The 18,682-nt window shown below is 41.4% G+C and overlaps 1 long non-coding RNA gene across 1 annotated transcript; it reads right to left on the bottom strand.

Moving 5' to 3' along the window:
* Positions 1-1,801: 1,801 nt before the first annotated feature.
* LOC129041709 (uncharacterized) lies at positions 1,802-17,041 on the bottom strand. The gene is made up of 3 exons (XR_008503898.1): positions 16,476-17,041; positions 5,250-5,319; positions 1,802-4,417 (listed from the first exon to the last, which is right to left on the bottom strand). It is a non-coding gene; the product is annotated as an uncharacterized LOC129041709 (long non-coding RNA).
* Positions 17,042-18,682: the final 1,641 nt, after the last annotated feature.

Genomic DNA, 18,682 nt, shown 5'->3' with positions numbered 1-18,682 from the left:
TGTTTATTTTCAAACCTATGTACCACTCTTTTAGGCAGGTTTCCAGGAAGATCATCTGGAGATGAGTTTATTTCCAGCTTCCTCCCCTTATAATAATGTCCAAGAAGAAACTGACCAAACCAAAGGGATTGTATTTTAAGCATCAACTACACCTTTTCCTGGGAATTGCATATAAACAAAGAAACATTATTATGTTGCCCCAGCCCTGTACTTTTACATGTTGTCTCTTCCGAGTTATATCATTTCAAAATTTACCTAATTATTATTTGAATTATTCCCACATGTATGTATTATGCTTATTCTTTTCAAGAATGTTGGGTTTTTTTTGTACCCAGAAGTGACAGATACTTTTGGTGAATGTAAAGGTATTGTGGGCTCCCCAAGTGGAGACTATCATCAAGCTCTTTGGCCCACTGAACAAAACATGTCTTATCCCAATTCAGCTTCCTAAGGAGATGGAGATAGATTTTTTCATTGATTTTTACTATTCCCAATTTTTAGTCTTCCCAGTGCAGCAAATGCATTGTCTACTTGGGTATTAAACTCCAATTGATACTTTTTAGACATCTATTTATTCTCTGCTTTTAGGAATGAAATAATTGCCTCTGTAACCTGAACAACAGGATATGCTTTTATGCCTTACCTGGAGCCAATTTGTACTGGGAAGAATGTTTTTGTGTTTCTCTTAAGAAAGCTGTGTTAAATTAAATGGAATACTCCTTTCCAAATGTATTTGCATACAAAATTTAATAATGGCAAATGGCATTCTATGGCATAAATATGGGGGAATATTGCTTACATATATCAATATCCTAGTGTGATTCATTCTGCTTATATACAGTCATCAATGTGTACTCATTCTCTTCATTGTTTCTGGCAGAAGATGTGCCTCTAGATCTAGAAGTAGTTGCAAATCATCAAGATAGAAGTTAAAAGTAAGAGAGGTCAAACTGCCATGCTTCATGCTGTTCAGTATTTTGATCCTTTGAAAAGATGTCAGATGCAGGTTTAGACTGCGTTTATGTGAGGCTGACTTACTCACTCATCTTAATTAAGACCATCATCAGAAGGGATATCCTGGACTTGTGGAAAGCAATTGTTTTTCCTTCACATTAACCCTTGAACTGATGTCCCCCAGCCCAGTGAATGTTAAATTCAACTTTGGTATTTAGGAGTATCAGAAAGACTTTCACATTCTACAAAGTATTTCTTGATGTCATGAAGATATCGAAATGTCCTACTAATCCTTGCTCAAGAAGGATTTCTCTATTCATTTTGTATCAATGAATCATTCATAAATTAAGACAGATTTGTCTTGCTATGCTTGAATAAACTTGAATCTTGCCTATGTAGCTTTTGATTGGAAAGGTCTTCCTGGGTAGAGAGAAAGCTCCGCTTAGATCAAAGAGAGAGTATATAAAGGGAAACAGAAAGGAACTTGCTAAAATTTAAACTTAATTTTGAACATCTTATTTGCATCATAAAATCAGAAATACACTCCATCTTTGTGGGGATGTTAGATTGACTGTATTGATCAGCAAGAGGCAAGTCTCTGAGACCCAGATTCTGGAGAGGGGTTCAGGAAAGCACAGTCCAGGCAAGTGCCTCAAATGTCATAGGCACTTGGATCTCTCTGGGTGGCTATCGGTAACATCACTTTGCAAAGCTCACATAGTGAAAAGTAGCCAATGGTGTGCACCGCTGAGTGAGATGATGCTTTGCCATGTGTTCCAATCTTAGTCATGTGACTTCATGGGAATGATCTCAGCTAAATGGGCCCCAAGTAAATATTCTGTTTGCAGAAGGTGAATACTTAATTCTTTATTGATATGCTGGGAGTAAATTTCTATTACAAGTGTTGTCTGCATTCACACTCAGAGCCTAACTCTGTGGGGTGTTGGTAGGAGAGTAACAGCTGCTCACCTGTTAAATTGGTTTTGGCAGATCCCTGTGCTGTGGTTGAGATATCTGGTTCAGGACAACATATCAGCCTTCAACTACCTCATCACAACACTGGCCTTCATGGTCCCCACTGAAAAGGCAATATTAAGCTGTCTGTTGTCCAGCCTCACAAAAGAGTTGTCTAAAGGTTAAGCACTCTGTTAATGCTTCTACCCAAGCTAGACTGATAAAAGCTTCATATTTGGGTTTACAAATTGCTTAAACTGGATTGCATTTTAAGGTTGCACTTGGTTTCTAAGGAGAGACTCTAGCCTTGTTTGTAGGACTCCAGTTAAGTTCAGTGTGTATGACATCACTCAGCATTTCCCATGTGAGGCCCCACCAGCCTGATTTCCTTGAGAAATGAATACAAGAAAAATACATTCGCTTCCCCTGAGGAACTAGCATGTTTCTTCTCATCTAATAATAAGAACTATGCAACTGACCATATCTCCCCTCTTTTGCTTTGACTGCCAGGGGACTAAGAGCCAAATTTAACTACGTTTGCAACAATGTAAGCCTATATGGGCCTGTGTATTTGCACCCTTGTATCACCTGCCTCTTCTTTCTTTCTTTTTTCCTTTATTCATTAATTCATTTGTTTTAGTCTTACCTTCATCAATTACTCTGAAAAAAATAGGCAGAGTTATATATTAATAATAACTTAAAACGTAGAAAATATTTGGTAATTTTCAAAATAAAGATGGTTTCACTTTAGAATGATTGTTGGCCTATTTCTAATGTCAACATTATGAATTCATATTAATCGAGTTGTATATGATGTTTCTTTTAAAGTACTATATATTCATACTAAAACAAGTGAAACAAAATAAAACATACTTTTGTCTTTGGGTTGATTTAAGTTTCAGAGATTTGGCAATTCTACCTCTGAAAGACAAAACAGACTATTTGGAAAACAAAACAAAAACTGATGTAGAACATACATTCTATGCATCTACTATCAGAGAATGACCTCTTTGTTTTAAAATGGACAATGGAAAATGAGAGTCATTTACATTAGCTGCACTTTGTTAATTTGCTGATATCGTGAATGAAGGAAGACTGTTGGTTGAAAATCTAAAAAAAATGGTAAGAATTCAGTCATTGTAATGGCCTAGTTTCAGATACCACAAGGCAGGTTTCGGGGTGTTTCCCCCGCATTGTCACTCTCTTCTTTTCTGCCCCACCACTCTTTTACACAGAAACCCTTTTTTAAAAAATAAGTATCTCTATTTGCATAGGACTGCATAGGCCATCACAAGCATGCAATAAAAAGTGGGCACTATTAGTAAGACAAAGGTTGAATATGTTTGAGTTTTGAAGAACCTAAAGCTAGTTTCAAAACAAATAGGACCCTGAGGATTTCACAGAACTTTCACAGGTGGTAAAACTAAATGGAACAACAGATTGAGAGCCAGGGTTCTGGGAGAAGGTAAGCAGGACACAGAGATTGTAAAAGGAGACCAGAGGAGAGGGCTCCTGGGAAGGATTCTGCATTTATGGAAAAATAGAAAACAAAGCTGTTGCGTATCATCCTCTGGACATGTATGAGTGATCATATAATAGCAATGTTTTCCTCCTGGTAATGGACTGTCGTCTTTTGCCCTTAAGAAGTTAAAGACTCTCTTAAGGAGAGTCTCTTATTGATATGCTGGGAATAAATTCCTATGACAAAAGTTGTCTGCCTTCACGCTCAGAGCCTAACTCTGTGAGGCAGTGGGAGGAGAGTAACAGCTGCCCACCTGTTAAATTGGTTTTGGCAGATCCCTGTGCTGTGGTTGAGATATCTAGTTCAGGACAACACATCTGCCTTCAACTACCTCATCACACCACTGGTCTCCCATGTCCCCACTGAAAAGATAATATCAAGCCGTCTGTTGTCCAGCCTTCACAAAAGAGTTGTCTAAAGGTTAAGCACTCCGTTAATGCTTCTATTCAAGCTAGACTGATAGAAGCTTCATACATGGGTTTACAAATTGCCTAAAGTGACTTAAACATAGAGGAATAGACTGCCACATTGGAAAATGACTCATGGTTTGGTTGAAAGAGCTGAAAGATACAGAGAAAAGGAAATATATGAAACTGTTCTAGAGGTTGTTTCAATGAACCCAGAGATGTGTATCTTAGCTCTTTGTTCACGATCCAGAAAGCTGTGCTTGTGGATGCATCAGACTTCATTTTTCTTTTCTTACATCTTTTGAAAAATTTGATGCTTACCATCATGGAACCCTGGGCATTTCCAAGCTCATCCTTCTCTGAGTTCAAGTCTGTGAAGCACAACTTAGGTGTTTCTCAGGTTTTTTGTTTTGTTACCCAAATGGGTGAGAAAGGACTCACCCTGTGCTCTCTCTCCCATCACCACAGAGTCTCGTGCTATCCAGTAGCCTCCTCTTCTGCACAGGCCAGAGTGCAATCTCACCAGTATGGAAAAGGTGCTGCCAGGCTCCCAGAGGCAGGGATGTTGTCCTTGTCGTAGCTGGAAAAGAGCAAGTTGAGATTGGAACCATGAAGTGTTATTACAAGTCACTAAGTTCATGTGTAAGTAATGAGAAAATCACAGAATCTCCGTTTAATAAGACAAGTACGAAATCCCTCAGAATAGAGTGCGTTTCATAGGAAACTGATAACCAGATCCTCCCACACCCAAGCAATTAAAATAAAATAACCTCCTTCATGCTTCCCAATCTCACACACCCTCACCCTCAATCAAACTGAAGTTGAAAAAGTACTTGTATAAATTCTGGCTACATAGCATTGAATGTCCTCTCCCAAATTATGGGAACTTCTGGAAATAAAGTGCAGTGAATTCTTCTTCTTTTTTTTTTTTTTGAGATGGAGTCTTGCTCTGTCGCCCAGGGCAGTGGTGCGATCTTGGCTCACTGCAAGCTCTGCCTCCCGGGTTCACGCCATTCTCCTGCCTCAGCCTCCCGAGTAGCTGGGACTAGCCAGCCCAGGTGGTGCCCGCCACCACACCCAGCTAATTTTTTTTGTATTTTTAGTAGAGACGGGGTTTCACCATGTTAGCCAGGATGGTCTCGATCTCCAACACAGTGAATTCTTATACAGAAATACATACAATAACCACAAGAACCCACTCCTACTACTTCTTCCCTAATAGAGGGTCTAAGACTGGAATCAATGGATATAGAAAAGCTAAACGTAATACTTATTTCTAACCTGTGGATCATAATTTTAATAACAGATTCTATTTAATACATTTCTATGTACCCACCCATTTTTCTTTTCTTCTTTCATGAACCTAAGAAATTTTCCAAATGAAAAACACACTCATTGTATGAACAATGGACTTGATGAGATTTGGAACCAATTCCTCTTCTTGTCCACAGCTTTAAGTCTTATTTGCATATTTCTGTAAAACTAGAAAAGAATAAAATAGGATGAGGCAATCTAGATATATTTGAAATGTTTATAAAACAAACCCTTTTGCAACAAATAATTTACAACACCCATGGACCAGGTCACACACCAAACCCCTTCTTCATTTGCCCATAACATGATACCGAACAGTGGAACCGTGTCTGCTGAGTCCACTGTGGGGAGGGCTGCTTCCAGCATAGCCTCATTTTATTGTCAGGGCTTAACGCTAACTGGCATGGACAGAGCAAACCATGACCAGTTGAGGATGCTGCCTCCCTATATATAATTCACTGGATGGGTCCAGCACTGGAGAGCTGAGAAACTAATGCAGTGCAATGACTGTACGTTATTAGTGCCCAAACTGTGATCAGCCACCTCCAAGGTGAGGTTCAGCTCCTGAAGCCTCTAGAAGAGACATCAAAAAACAAAACAAAGTTCTCCATGGCCTACAGGAAAATAAGTGCTGCTGATCTCAAGACCAAAAGGCATGGCTGGGTAAAGGTAGAGAAAGGATACGGGGCTTAATGTTCACCAGGACAAGAGGAGTAACCAAGGCTGGGGCACAGAAGCGATCTCTGAAGCAAACCCTCCAGTAAGTGACAAGGCCCATCTGTGGAGGGCTGTGGCTGAGCTGCTCCACATGGCCCCCAGACCCCACAGACCTGAGGGTGGAAGGCCCCTCCTCACAAGCCCCTGTGGTGTGAGCATCCAGAAGGTCTGCCTGTAGCCAAGTAGATCCTGAGCAGCTCCGAGACCACAGTCCCACCCAGAAGCCCCTGAGGTTCTACACTTATTCCAGCTCCTGCTCCAGCTGGCCCCATGAGGCCAACTAAGGGCACTGTGGGTGTCAGGAAGAGAAAGAACCTGTAATGGCAAAGATGTTTGTCCTGATCCTAACTTAAGAGATAGTTCTTTAAACTCCACTGCTTCCGATTGTTCCACAGCCTTTCTTGGCAAAAGTCATCATGTTAGAAATGGCTTATCAGTCTTCATGTTACATGGTCTGTCTTGACCTTTCAAACCCTTTCTGGAAACACTGTGTTATACTCTGCTTATGATAAGGGATCACACTGATGAAATAAAGATTATTTCAAATTTACATGTGGTCTGTATTTTAGAGGCCTATTCCAACTGATGCATTGTATGTATGTATGTATTTATTTAGAGACAGAGTGTTGCTCTATTGCCCAGCCTGGAGTGCAGTGGCACAGTCACAGCTCACTGCAGCCTCAACCTCCCAGACTCAAGGGATCCTCTTGCCTTTGCCTCGTGAGTAGCTAGGACTATACCATGCCTGGCTATTTTTTTTTTAAATTTTTGTACTGACGGGGGTCCCACTATGTTGTCCAGGCTGATCTTGAACTCCTGGCCTCAAGCCATTCTTCCACCCCAGCTTCCCAAAGTGCTGGAATTATAGGCATGAGCCGCTGCACCCAGCTTTCAACTGTTGTATTTTAAATAGAACTTAGAAACTTGATTTCCAGTTTCAGGCCCTCATCCTATTGGGTCAGTTTTTATGTCTGGTCATGGCTTTTGTTTGTTTTCTACATCTGCTTTGGTTCATCCGAGTTGACATTTATTTCTGTCCTTGAATGTTTTTTGAATAAATTACAGAAAAGATTTAAAGTATCTCTTAGTATGCTTAGTTCCACAGGATAATCCGATAAAGCATATTATCCTGTTATGGTGTTAGTTTTTCCTGTTGGCTTTTGTCCCAGTGATGCTAACATTTCCAATGTAGCAGGAGGGGGAGACTGCCCTGTGTCCCACAGAAACAAAAATGTCTAAAGCAACATTCTTTGCAGGTAACAATCACCTAATTTATTTCTTTCTGAGCAGCAAAATATTGATGGCAATACAATGAAAGTCCATCGCGAGGAGGCTTTTTAATTGGGAACTTTTCAGAATCAAGAAGGTTTGTTGAGTGTGTTTGTACTCAGGCTCTATGGTTTTGTTTTTCTTTTTTTTTTGAGATGGAGTCTTACTCTGTGGCCCAGGCTGGAGTGCAATGACACGATGTCAACTCACTGCAATCTCTGCCTCCTGGGTTCAAGTGATTTTCCTGCCTCAGCCTCCTGAATAGGTGGGATTACAGGCACTCGCCACCATGCCCAGCTAATTTTTATATTTTTAGTAGAGACAAGGTTTTGCCATGTTAGCCAGGCTGGTCTTGAACTTCTGATCTCAAGGCCGTCTGTCTTGGCCTCCCAAAATGCTGGGACTACAGGCGTGAGCCACTGCACCTGGCCAGACTCTATGGTTTTAACTAGGTATTTTTTTCATTCAGGTATAGATTTTCTTCTGGGTGCCAAGTATAGGACTAGATGTTGATAATGTAAATATAAAGAAGATGTGGCTCCTGACCTCATGTGTTCACGATCAAATAGGAAAGTTCTGAGAAATACAAAAGCAAAGGGTGGTAAGTGTTTTGATGAACTTGAATATGATATAATTGAGACTCCAAAGAAAGAATTCAACTTGGGGAGACTGTTATGAAACTCTTCTTGGAGGATCTGAATCTTGACATGAGCATTTGCCTGGCTGGGTGGGAGTGGAGACATTCCATAGAGGAGATGCAAGAAATCAAAAGAAATGAGTCTTGGGAGAAGGACAAGGGGGACAAGGAGAAAGTTTAGTGAGGCCAGCAGGTGGACCTTATGTGCTGGGACACCTTGTAGGTATTTGGGAGAAACTGAAGGATTTTAAGCAAAGAAGTGACACTCTGACTTATATTTTTAAAAAATCAGGTGGCAGGGTTAAAGGAGTGTGTGTTGGATCATTCTTGTATTGCTATAAAGGAATACCTGAGACTGGCTAATTTATTTTTTTAAAAAAGAGGTTTAATTGGCTCATGGCTCTGGAGGCTGTACAAGCATAGCACCAGTATCTGCTTGGCTTCCAGGGATGCCTCAGGGAGCTTTCACTCATGGCAGAAGGTGAAGTGGAAGCAGACATGTCACATGGCAAGAGTGGGAGGAAGAGAGAGCAATGCGGGAGGTGCCACACACTTTTACAGAACCAGGTCTCATGTGAACCCACTCAGCATGAAAAGGATGGTGCTAAGCCATTCATCTGCCCCCGTGAGCCCGTCACCTCCCACCAGGCACCACCTCCAACACGACATTACATTTCCACATGAGATTTGGAGGGGAATTCCAAACTATATCAGGATGTGAAGTGGAGATAGAGAGACCAGTTCAAAGAATATTCTAATGTCCAGGCAAATGATGATGAGAACCTAGATTCAAGCCAGAGCAGTGAAATGCACTGGAAGGGATAAGCACAAGAGATTTAAAAGGGGTTTATGCAGAAGTGAGTCAGTGATTGAGGGCAGAGTCTCAGGCTTCCTGGGTGACCTGTGGCACTGGATAACTCACAGACACTGAGTGAGAGTGTTTATTCATTAAAACACCAGGCATAATTGGCACCTCAGATTCTAAATGTTAGGTTCTGAGACTGATCTTCAGTTGTTCTAAGAGGATCATGTCTAAGATGGGTATTTTCATTATTTCTTCTCTTTCAGGTTCTGTGGGTTGTCATCAGTACCACAGGCAGAGCTGTGTCCCATCAGGAACCTCACTTCTGTTTGCAGCTCCCTCTGTATTTGCAGAGCAGCTCTTCACAGTTTGTTTCAAGTACAAGGATTTTGTCATATGCTCTTTTTTTTAGCAGGTCTTTGTCAATTAATATAATTTTTTTACATAAATAATTCATGTTTACACTGAGAAATAAGAGACCTCATAGATGAGAAAATAAATAAAACTCATTTATGAGTCCACCACCCAGAGAAAGCTCTGGTTAACATTTTTCTTTTCTGGTATGGAACCATGCAGAAATTTTATATATCTACACCTGTGAAATGTTTACGTGTTTATATAAAAGTGGTTCATCTATATATGTTTCTTTTTTACCTGATTTTTCACTCAAAAAATGTTGTTATTTTATTTCCATGTCAATAAACATACATCCCGAAGCCATTCTAAATGTCTGCACTCTACCTTGTGTATCTATGTACCACAATTAACTTAACCAATTTCTCCTTAGAAGACAGTTAATGTCCTTGTTTTTACGAAACAATCATCATAGCTGTCAGGTCTGGGATTCGATTTTACCCTCCTTGCCAGCTAAAAAGCGAATCTGCTACCGTTTCATGGATGTTGGTAGAAGACATAAGATGCTGGGTCAGAGACAAAGGGCTTTATTACTACAGTACTGTAGGTAGCATGAATATCAGCATGTACACTGGTTCCCCTTGCTTCCAAACCCCACAGACCTGATTCAATGGGCCCAGAGGGACACTTTGCTCACAGTGGGTTTGCATTGCAACTGAGGAATACTGAGCTTAGGGAATTTACTTCTGCTTTGTAAATGGTAAGCAAGCCTGCTCTTTGTCTCAGTAGGAGACATTACCTCATCCTCCAAGGTTGCTTGCTATAAGCACCAGCCTGGGAAATGGCCTTGGTAAAGAGTGGTAAAGGATGCTGCATTCTTGCCATATCCAGCAAGGTGTGTTGTAACACAAGAGATTTATCTAGGGCTACCTCCCAACAATAAGCATCCTTGCCTACATATCCTTGGGATAATTTCAAAGGAGTGAAATTACTGCAGCAAAGGGTTTGCATTGCTGTAGACTTTCTGTAAGACTTTCTAATTGTAATGTAATTACCAAATTACCATCTAGAAACTTGCTCCTGCAGGTTTGCTTTCTCAAGTATAACTATAGCTTTTCACTTACTATCCCAGGAATGGCCTCTCTCATCTGAGCACTCAGATCCATGCTGGCATTCTCTGCTTTTCCGGAGATATGTCTCATTTGTATTAACAGGGAGGGTATTTTAGCAGAGCCATTTCCTGATTGGTGTCAAGCTGAAAATAGATTGCTTGCCCCCAGGTTGGTCGAAACAGGAATGCTTAGAAATAACATTGTCTCTCCTCCTCTGCAGCAGATCAAGTCTCTTTCTACTCATGAGGCCTAAGCCCCTGTTTTCTCATTTGATCTAACACTCTGGACAGGTGGTATGTTCTGTGTGTGTGCTGATAGGTGAATTTTAATGACATTTTCAAGGCATTCTGAAAAAACAAAGCAATTCTTTGAATTGCTTTTGTCAAATAACAAAATTATTTGACATAAGTCTCATTGAAAACAGATGTGGAAATATGCAATTCTTACTTTTTTACTACCCTTCCCTGGGGGCTTTTGGCTTATGCCAATCTGAATTTTGATGTTGAAAGTTTTAGTGTCTCTCTTTTCCAGGTTTATTGTCTTTAATATATAGGAAAATCCAGGGGAAGGGACCCTAAGCAGTAGCTAATACTGTGAAAAGCACGTCTGAACTATCAGAGAGCTAATTAAGTAGGAAAGGTTTGCCCTTGGACCAGAGCCTCTCATGGGATAGGACTCTGGTGCATGAGTCCTGGCAGTGGCTAGAGCCAGTGGGTTTGGGCGTGAGAAACTCTGTTTTCATCACAGAACTTTCCTATAATTTTGGCATATTCATTTCTTTTTTATTTATTCTTCAGTTAAATGAAACTACAAATATCTGACCTTTAGTTCAATCACAAAATCATTTCTAATAGCCCTTGTATTTTATTTATATATGTGACACCAAAGCATATAACCCAAGACAGTATTTTGTTTTCCTTCTAGAGCTCCTCTCTCTTTCATCACCCAGTAGTGGCTGTTCATGATCTTACCCATGCTTTTCCTGGCATTTGAGGCAGATAAATTGAAATCAATTATGTATTGGCTAATAGTGATTGTTCATAGTTAGCTGCTAATGGATTACCTATGGTATTTGCTTGAAGTCAATGAGTCCAGTATTTTCAGAGAAAGAATTCTAGCTACTGCATTCTCAGGATGGTTTATTTTTGTCCGCATACCAGGGATGATGGAAGGAAAAGTCCATAGTGCCTAAAGAGCCACCTTCAAAGAAAAGTGACTCTATTTTTCTTTCTGATCTTGTGGTGTTGTTCACATAGAGTGCCCTTTGAGTGACATCTGCCCTACTACCAAAGCAGGAAGAATCAGCCATTATTATAGACTGAATGTTTATGTTCCCCCAAATTCGAATGTTGGTGTTATAACCCTCCAATGTGACTATACTTGGAAATTGGACCTATGAGGAGGCGATAAAGGTTAAATAAGGTCAAAAGTGTGGGGGTGTAATCTGATAGGGCTGATGCCCTTATAGAAAGAGAAAAAGATGCCAGAGCTTGCTGTCTCCATCATATGAAGACACAAAAAGAAGATGACCATCCACACGTCAAGAAAAGAGCCCTCGGCAGAAACCATCCCTGCCAAATCTTGATCTAGGACTTCCAGCATCAAGAACTGTGATAAAATACATTTCTGTTGTTTAAGCCACACAGTCTATTATATTTTGTTATGGCAGCCTGAGATGACCAATACAGACATATGAACACTCCAGAAACAGCCACGTAGGACGGGGCAGGTGAAAGTCCAATCACCTTTGAGACGACATGTTACATGTGCCCAAGAGTAGCATTTCACCCTCACTGATTGGTACCAAATGAATTCTCTGAAATCTCTTCTTGGGAAAGCACAAATGCTAAGTGAATTAAGGAAAGTACATTATGTGTACCAAGTTTTCATCCTTATCTATAATGAACATTTTTTTCATTTCTTGGTAAAATGTAGACATATCCCAACTATCCAGATATTCATCCAACTTTATAGGAAGTACTTGCAAAAATCCGCTTCAAGATCTATATTAAAGCTCTCTGAGAGTAAAATAAATCTTAATTACCAGAATATTCATGCACCTGGCACAATAGGTGGTCAATAAACTCTTGTTATAGGCTAAGTGAATGAACAAATGTTAATGAAAAAATGAATCAGTAACAAATAGAATCTGAGGTGACTCTAGTGTCTGATCAATTTTATAAATATTCCACATATCTTCTGTCTTTCCAAAAACCTTCATTACCCATGGTTTTGTATACATTTCCCTTCAAGAAACCTAAAGAAGCCTAACCAAGATTTCTTCATCCTGTTCTACACTATAAAGGAGGGAGGATTTGGAAGTGGAAATCTCAAGGATCATCCTCCTCACATGTACAGAATGTTCCTTCAGATCTCTATATGTGGATGACTTCCTTGGGTCCCATATCACAGCTGAAATGTTCAAATCATTTAAGTCCGCTTCATGATATTCAAGAGGTATGCAAGATTCTATTCATTCTAAGTATAAGAAGCTACTTCTCTGTTTGCAAATATCAGAATACCCAACTCACAGGAGCTTAAACCAATAGTTGTATTTTCTTTTCTATATATGATACAAAAACTAGAGGTAGGCTGTCCCTCTGATCCTTTGATTCAATGATCCTTCATTTCTGTGGCCTTTAAAAAATGTTTTCCCGATGGTGGCTTCTTTTCCAGGCATAACATCTGCTTTCTAGTCAGTGAGAAATGGGAAGAGTATGCCTTTGCCTTTTTATTTTGAAACCCATCTTCCAGCCCACAGGGTTCTACCTATATTTTCTTGGCCAGAGTTACAGTGCATTGCCATCCTTAGACGCAAGGGAGAGAGGAAGGCAAGGAAGAACTGGGTTTAGAATGTGTGTTGAATGAACACACATACGCAAGTGTCTTCTACACTTTCTTAAGTAAGAAGAGGACATTTTTGAGAATGCCAGACAAGACTTGGAAGAAAGAGTAGCTTCTGAGAGTTCAGCAAAAAGTGTTATGACCAATTCTTTTATAGCCCTGCCTTAACTAAGCTCCATGACCAAGTCTGTGTCATCTAGTTCCAATCTAAATGGCCAAACCAGGATCAGATATCCCTCCCACCCTTTGTGGATCAGTTATGGCTAGGGTCCTGCAAGCTGAGGACCAGGGTTGGATGGTTCAAACATTGGTTGTAGGGGCATTTGATTTACTAATAGCAATTTTCACAGAAGAGGAGTCATTGTGAACAAGGGAGCCTTGAGGTGGGTCTATTTACTCTTGGAGGAAGTGAGTGGGTTGCAGGCAGATTTTTCCAATATCACCTCCTGCTGCCCTCAATTGCTTCTAAATGTGGTTTTAGAGACCTTGGAGAACAGAGCTCTTGTCTGAGCATCCAAATACATGGGAGGTATCCCAGTTCTTAGCTATGACTTTGGGCAAACTATTCATTAAATATCCATTGCCTCATCTGTGCAGTAAGAATAAAAATATCCATGGATTAAGTGAGAAATTGAAATAAGTACATTCTGACATGACTGAAGCCTTAGATAAATAGAAGATGTTGCTATGATTTGTATCTTATAACAGTGCCAAGCTATGACTACCTTTCCTAGCCATTGATAGGTTTCACATCTCTGAATGTGATCTCATGCACATGAGCCACCAATATTTACAAGAAGAATTATTTTTCCTACAACCCCTCCTTCGATTTTTCCAGGCTTTTTGTCACCTCTCACTCAGCATGTTCTCTTCCAATGAGTGGTTGAGAGTGGAGGATGGAATATGTCTTCTGGAATCAGGAGCTGTGTCTCATGATCCCATTTGCAGTGCGTGTGACTAGAGAAGGCAAAACCTGAAATCCCCTTTTCTCACCAGAGGTCACACAGAGCCCAAAGGTTTAGAGCAACAGTCAAATGAGCTGCACACTACGTCTCTAACAGACTGTTCAATGAGATAGTTACTTGACCACACTACTTTCAATGAGGTAATGGTCCCACATGCACCCTCTTTCCTTGGTAGAAGGTGCATAAAATATAAATAAATGATCAAGTTACAGAATGAACTCTGAATGACCGATTCTGGTTCAAGTAAAGGCCTTCCCCTACCCTGCAGTTCCCTGATGATAAATCTTTCAGCAACAGGCTGATCCCTTTCAGAAAATAGGCTGACTAGCAATGTTTTCACCTTCTGCACTTGTCAGGATGGAGTGAGTGTGAGATGGAGACCTGAACACACACACAACCGCAGACAAATGGCCGTGAATGGGTTTCCTCATTCAGGGCCATTTGGCTGATCCTCTGGCGGCTGTTGGGAGGGAGAGAAAAGGGAACAGGTTGCAGTGTCAATAATAATAGCAAATGCAATAGACCATCTGTAAAAGGGAGCTGTTGATCTGACTTCCAGAGCATGCTGGTGACAAGGTTGAAGGGACAGGACAGAGCTCCTACTATTAAAATGAATGGCAATGTCATTTTCCATTTATTCATTCTCTTAGGTTTCCCTTGGGGGTAGATTATTTAAAGTCTGTCATGAGTCTTTGCGAATTTGCAAAGCAACTTGTATGTGCTATCTCATTTTACCCAGGCCTACTTGTATGCCATAGGAAAAATAATATGAAGGAATTAGGGCTTCAGTATTTCTCAAGGTATTCTTTGGTGACAAGTTGCATGGGGCTTCTAGAGGAGGGGGTATGAACAAGCTTACAAAGTGGCTGCTCTGACCAGAAATGGAAACCACTCCCTCTCACAAGGAAGTTATTGTTGATAAACACCTTTCAGAGGCAGTCAGAGGATATAGAAATTGGATAAGGTTATTTTCCTTGGTCTTGTTTCTCTGGTTCCCCTGGTGTTTGCTTTTTCCTCTAAATTAATTAGAGCCAAACTGCATTAAAGTGACTAGTAAATCCCTACCTGGGCAGATCTTATCTGAATGCCACCACTTCCTGCTATTGCTCCTGCCAGGAGATTCTAGTCTTGGGTCTGGCTGATGTATTTCTGTGATCCAAAGCCTGGCTCTGTAGCCTGATGAACCTGCCACTTGACCCTTAAACCTCGGCCATCTTGGGGCTGCGATTCCATTTTTTCCTGTTCGCCATTGGCTCTCTGGTCTGTAACCCCCTTGAGTTATCGACGGGGTCTTGGATAGCCCGTGCTGTGTCTTTGTGTGAATTTCCAAAAGCTCTCAGCTCTTGGCAGTCTAACCAGAAAAGCATCCCCCTGTGGATTGAGGTGGCTGGCACCTGGCCAGCCCTTGGAATACAGGCTGGTCTTCAGCCCTCACTTGCACCCCTCTGCCCAGCACACAGACACATGCTGTGGGCTGGAGAATGGCAACACCTCTGTCATTTCTCTTTGCCTCCGGTCAAAGTGTCAAAGGGAAGTCAGCTCTGATGGCAAGTCAGGCAGGGGTTGCTCTCCAGGCTTCTTTGACTGCTGTGTCAGGCGACCACAATGTCCTGGCAAGGACAGCTTAACTCTTGCCAACGGGACTTTCACTTATTTATTCAAACATTGACTGAACACCTACCAAGTGCCAGGCATGTGTAAGATGCTGGGGATATTGAGGGCACACCAAGACAGATGTGGTCCCCATGCTCATGGGCCTCAAAGTCGAAATGTGGGACAGTCAAAAAGGTGTGAGCGGGCATAGTAATTTCATAATGTATGAGGGCTGAGGAAGTTATGACCAGATTGCTGAGAAAGAAAATAATAGAAAAGCAAGGGATGAATTTCAAATGGGGCAATTGTGGCGAGACCAAAAGGATAAGGATAAGCCAAAGCCAAGAGCATGAGCGGTCCATCTGAAAAACAAAAGCAGCATGTGTCAAGGCCACGAGGCAGAAAAAGACTGACATGTTCCAGGAACCTAAGGGGCACTGGAGTGGAGGGGATGAAGCTCGAGAAGGGAGGTACGAGTAAGGTCTTTGAAATGTGTATGACATAGGTTATGCAGGACTCACTAAGGCTTTCCAACTGCGTTCTTCATGCAATGGAAGTCATTTGAAAGGCTTTAAGCAGGATAATGACATGATTGGGTTTGGATTTACAAAGATCACTTTGGCTGACAGCTCTAGTTGCTGTAATTTGCTTTATCTGCCTTGCTCAGCCTCATAATGTACCTTCCTGATTGGGAGTTGGTGCAAGGTTGATATACCCCCACATTCACAGTTCCTGGCCCCCCATGCCTTTTCCATTATGCCCTATGCTTGTGTCTCCACAAAATGCTGAGCCCCATATCTGTAAGGAGAACTTCCTTGACTTAGTTTCCCCTTTAGCATTTCCCACTTTCCAAGCTTCAAGACATCCACAAGCAAACATCCTTGGGACACTTTCCTACTCACGTGAAAGAAGTAGGGTTCCTGTTACTCTACTCTTTCCCAAGACTCAAACGTGGGCCCAAACTACCTGTGAAGCTGACATAGTGTACGTGTTAATCTAAAGACCAGAAATGCTGTTGCAAAATGTTTTACCTTTATGTAGGTACTAAAGACGCATTTGCATTTTTCTCCAAGTGCTCTGGCTCTTACCAGACCACAGAAGGCCAGCAGCACGGTGGTCTGATGAGTGGATTGGAGTGTGACTCATCAGCGGGTCTTCCTGGAGACACTGTGGCTCAGCAGCCCCTGCGGAGGCCTGACTGCGTCTGGTGAAACTTCATTTTGACACAGGTGTTGGTGACATGGTCAAATCATGTAGAAATGAGAAAGTCAGTTGCTCTTTTCCTTTGTGGCCTGTCTACACAGCTTCATGAGGGGAAGGGTGGGGAAATTTCTGTCCCACTACTCAGAGACATTTTAAGAAGAAGAATAAATCCAAGCACCTGGAACCTGAAATCAAGTCACTTTTTCTCTTATCCATTGGTATAAGGGAAATTTTGGAGACAAAAATATGCCCTAAGAGAGGATACCTAGCTTTCTTTTTGGAAGTCTTTGTGGGGAAAAGAGACTGTTAAAAGTGTAGTGTCGTTGGTTAAGTGAAAAATCCTCAGGTAAGGCTTCCAAATTCAAATCTCAATCCTACCACTTCCTAGGTGAGTGGGTTCATCTGCTCAGGCTGTCATAATGAAATATCCTGGACTAGGTGACAACAACAGTTTATTTTCTCACCGTTTTGGAGGCTAGAAAGTCCAAGATCAAGGTACTGGCCAATTTTGTTCCCCAGTGAGGGCTCTCTTCTGGCTTGCAGATGGCTTGCCAAATTGCTGCTGTGTCCTTACATGGAAGAGAGAGACAGCAAGAGAGAGCAAGAGAGAGAGACAGAGACAGAGACAGAGAAGAAGCTCTCAGATGTTTCATCCTCAATAATCCTATCATGAGAGCCCCACCCTTATTACCTCATCTACCCCTAATTAACTCTCAAAGACCCTGTCTCCTAATACCTTCAAATTACAGGTTAAGACTTTGGTACATAAATATTGGGGGGACACAAATATGCAGTCTATAGTATTGCATCCCTTTTGCCCCCCCAAATTCTTGCCCTTATTGCATACAAAATGTATTAATTCCACCCCAATAGCCGCAAAAGTCTTAACTGATTTGCAATATTATCTCTAAAGTCCAAAGTCTCACCTCAGTATTATGTAAATCAGATATGGATGAGACTCAATAAACAGTTCATCCTGAGGAAAAACTTCTCTCCACTTGTGAAACTATGAAACCAAACAAGTTGTATGTTTCCAAAATACAATGGTGGGACAGGCATAGGATAGGCATTCGTATTGTAAAAGAGAAATATTAGAAGGAAGAAAGAGATGAGTAGTCCTAAGCAAGTGTAAAACCTAGGAAGGGAAATACCATTAAATCTTTTTTATAGATGGAGCCTCACTGTCACCCAGCCTGGAGTACAGTGGTGCCATCTCAGCTCACTACAACTTCTGCCTCCTGAGCTCAGGTGATCTTGCCTCAGCCTCCCAAGTAGCTGGGACCACAGGCACACACCACCAAGCCAGGCTAAGTTTTTGTATCTTTGGTAGAGACAGAATCTTGCCATGTTGCTCAGGCTGGTCTCAAACTCTTGAGCTCAAGTGATCCACCTGCCTTGGCCTCTCGAAGTGCTGGGATTACAGGTGTGAGTCACTGAGCCTGGCCCCATTAGACCTTAAGGCTCGAGAATAATCCTCTTTGGTTTGCTCCTCCACCTTCCAGGCCCAGTGGGATGGAAGCATCTCATTTCTTTGGCTCTCTGTGGTAGCTCTGCCCACACATGGTTCTGCAGAGTTGTGGTCCAGCCATCTGAAACTTACGTGGAGGCAGCCTTGCACCCCTGGCGTGTGCACTCTGGACCAGTGATAGGATTGGCAGCCCTGATGAAGTCTGAATTGTAGCTCTGGGGTCCTTTTTCCCTTTTCTTGAAAGATAGCACTTGTTTGCAACCAGATAGTTTCATGATTCCATCAGGTAAAACCCAAGAAGTCTGACAGACTTGCTGCATTTTGTTGTCTTTTCTGTCCCCTTTAGTTCACAATGGCAGTGTCTTTGCTGGTATAATCTCATCTCTATTCCTGGCTTCTGTTAAGATGGCTGATTAAATGGAGAAACTGAATACATGATCTCTTATTAAATGGTTGATCATCCATACTCTTAGTGTTCTTTTCAGAACATTTCTTTTTGCAATATGGAGGGGCTGAGAAATTTTCAAATCTTTAAATTCTGGTTCTTTCTTGCTTAACAAATTCCTT

Source organism: Pongo pygmaeus, chromosome 6 (assembly GCF_028885625.2).
Source record: "Pongo pygmaeus isolate AG05252 chromosome 6, NHGRI_mPonPyg2-v2.0_pri, whole genome shotgun sequence".
NCBI lineage: Eukaryota > Metazoa > Chordata > Mammalia > Primates > Hominidae > Pongo > Pongo pygmaeus.
This window is presented reverse-complemented; position numbering and strand designations above follow the sequence as displayed.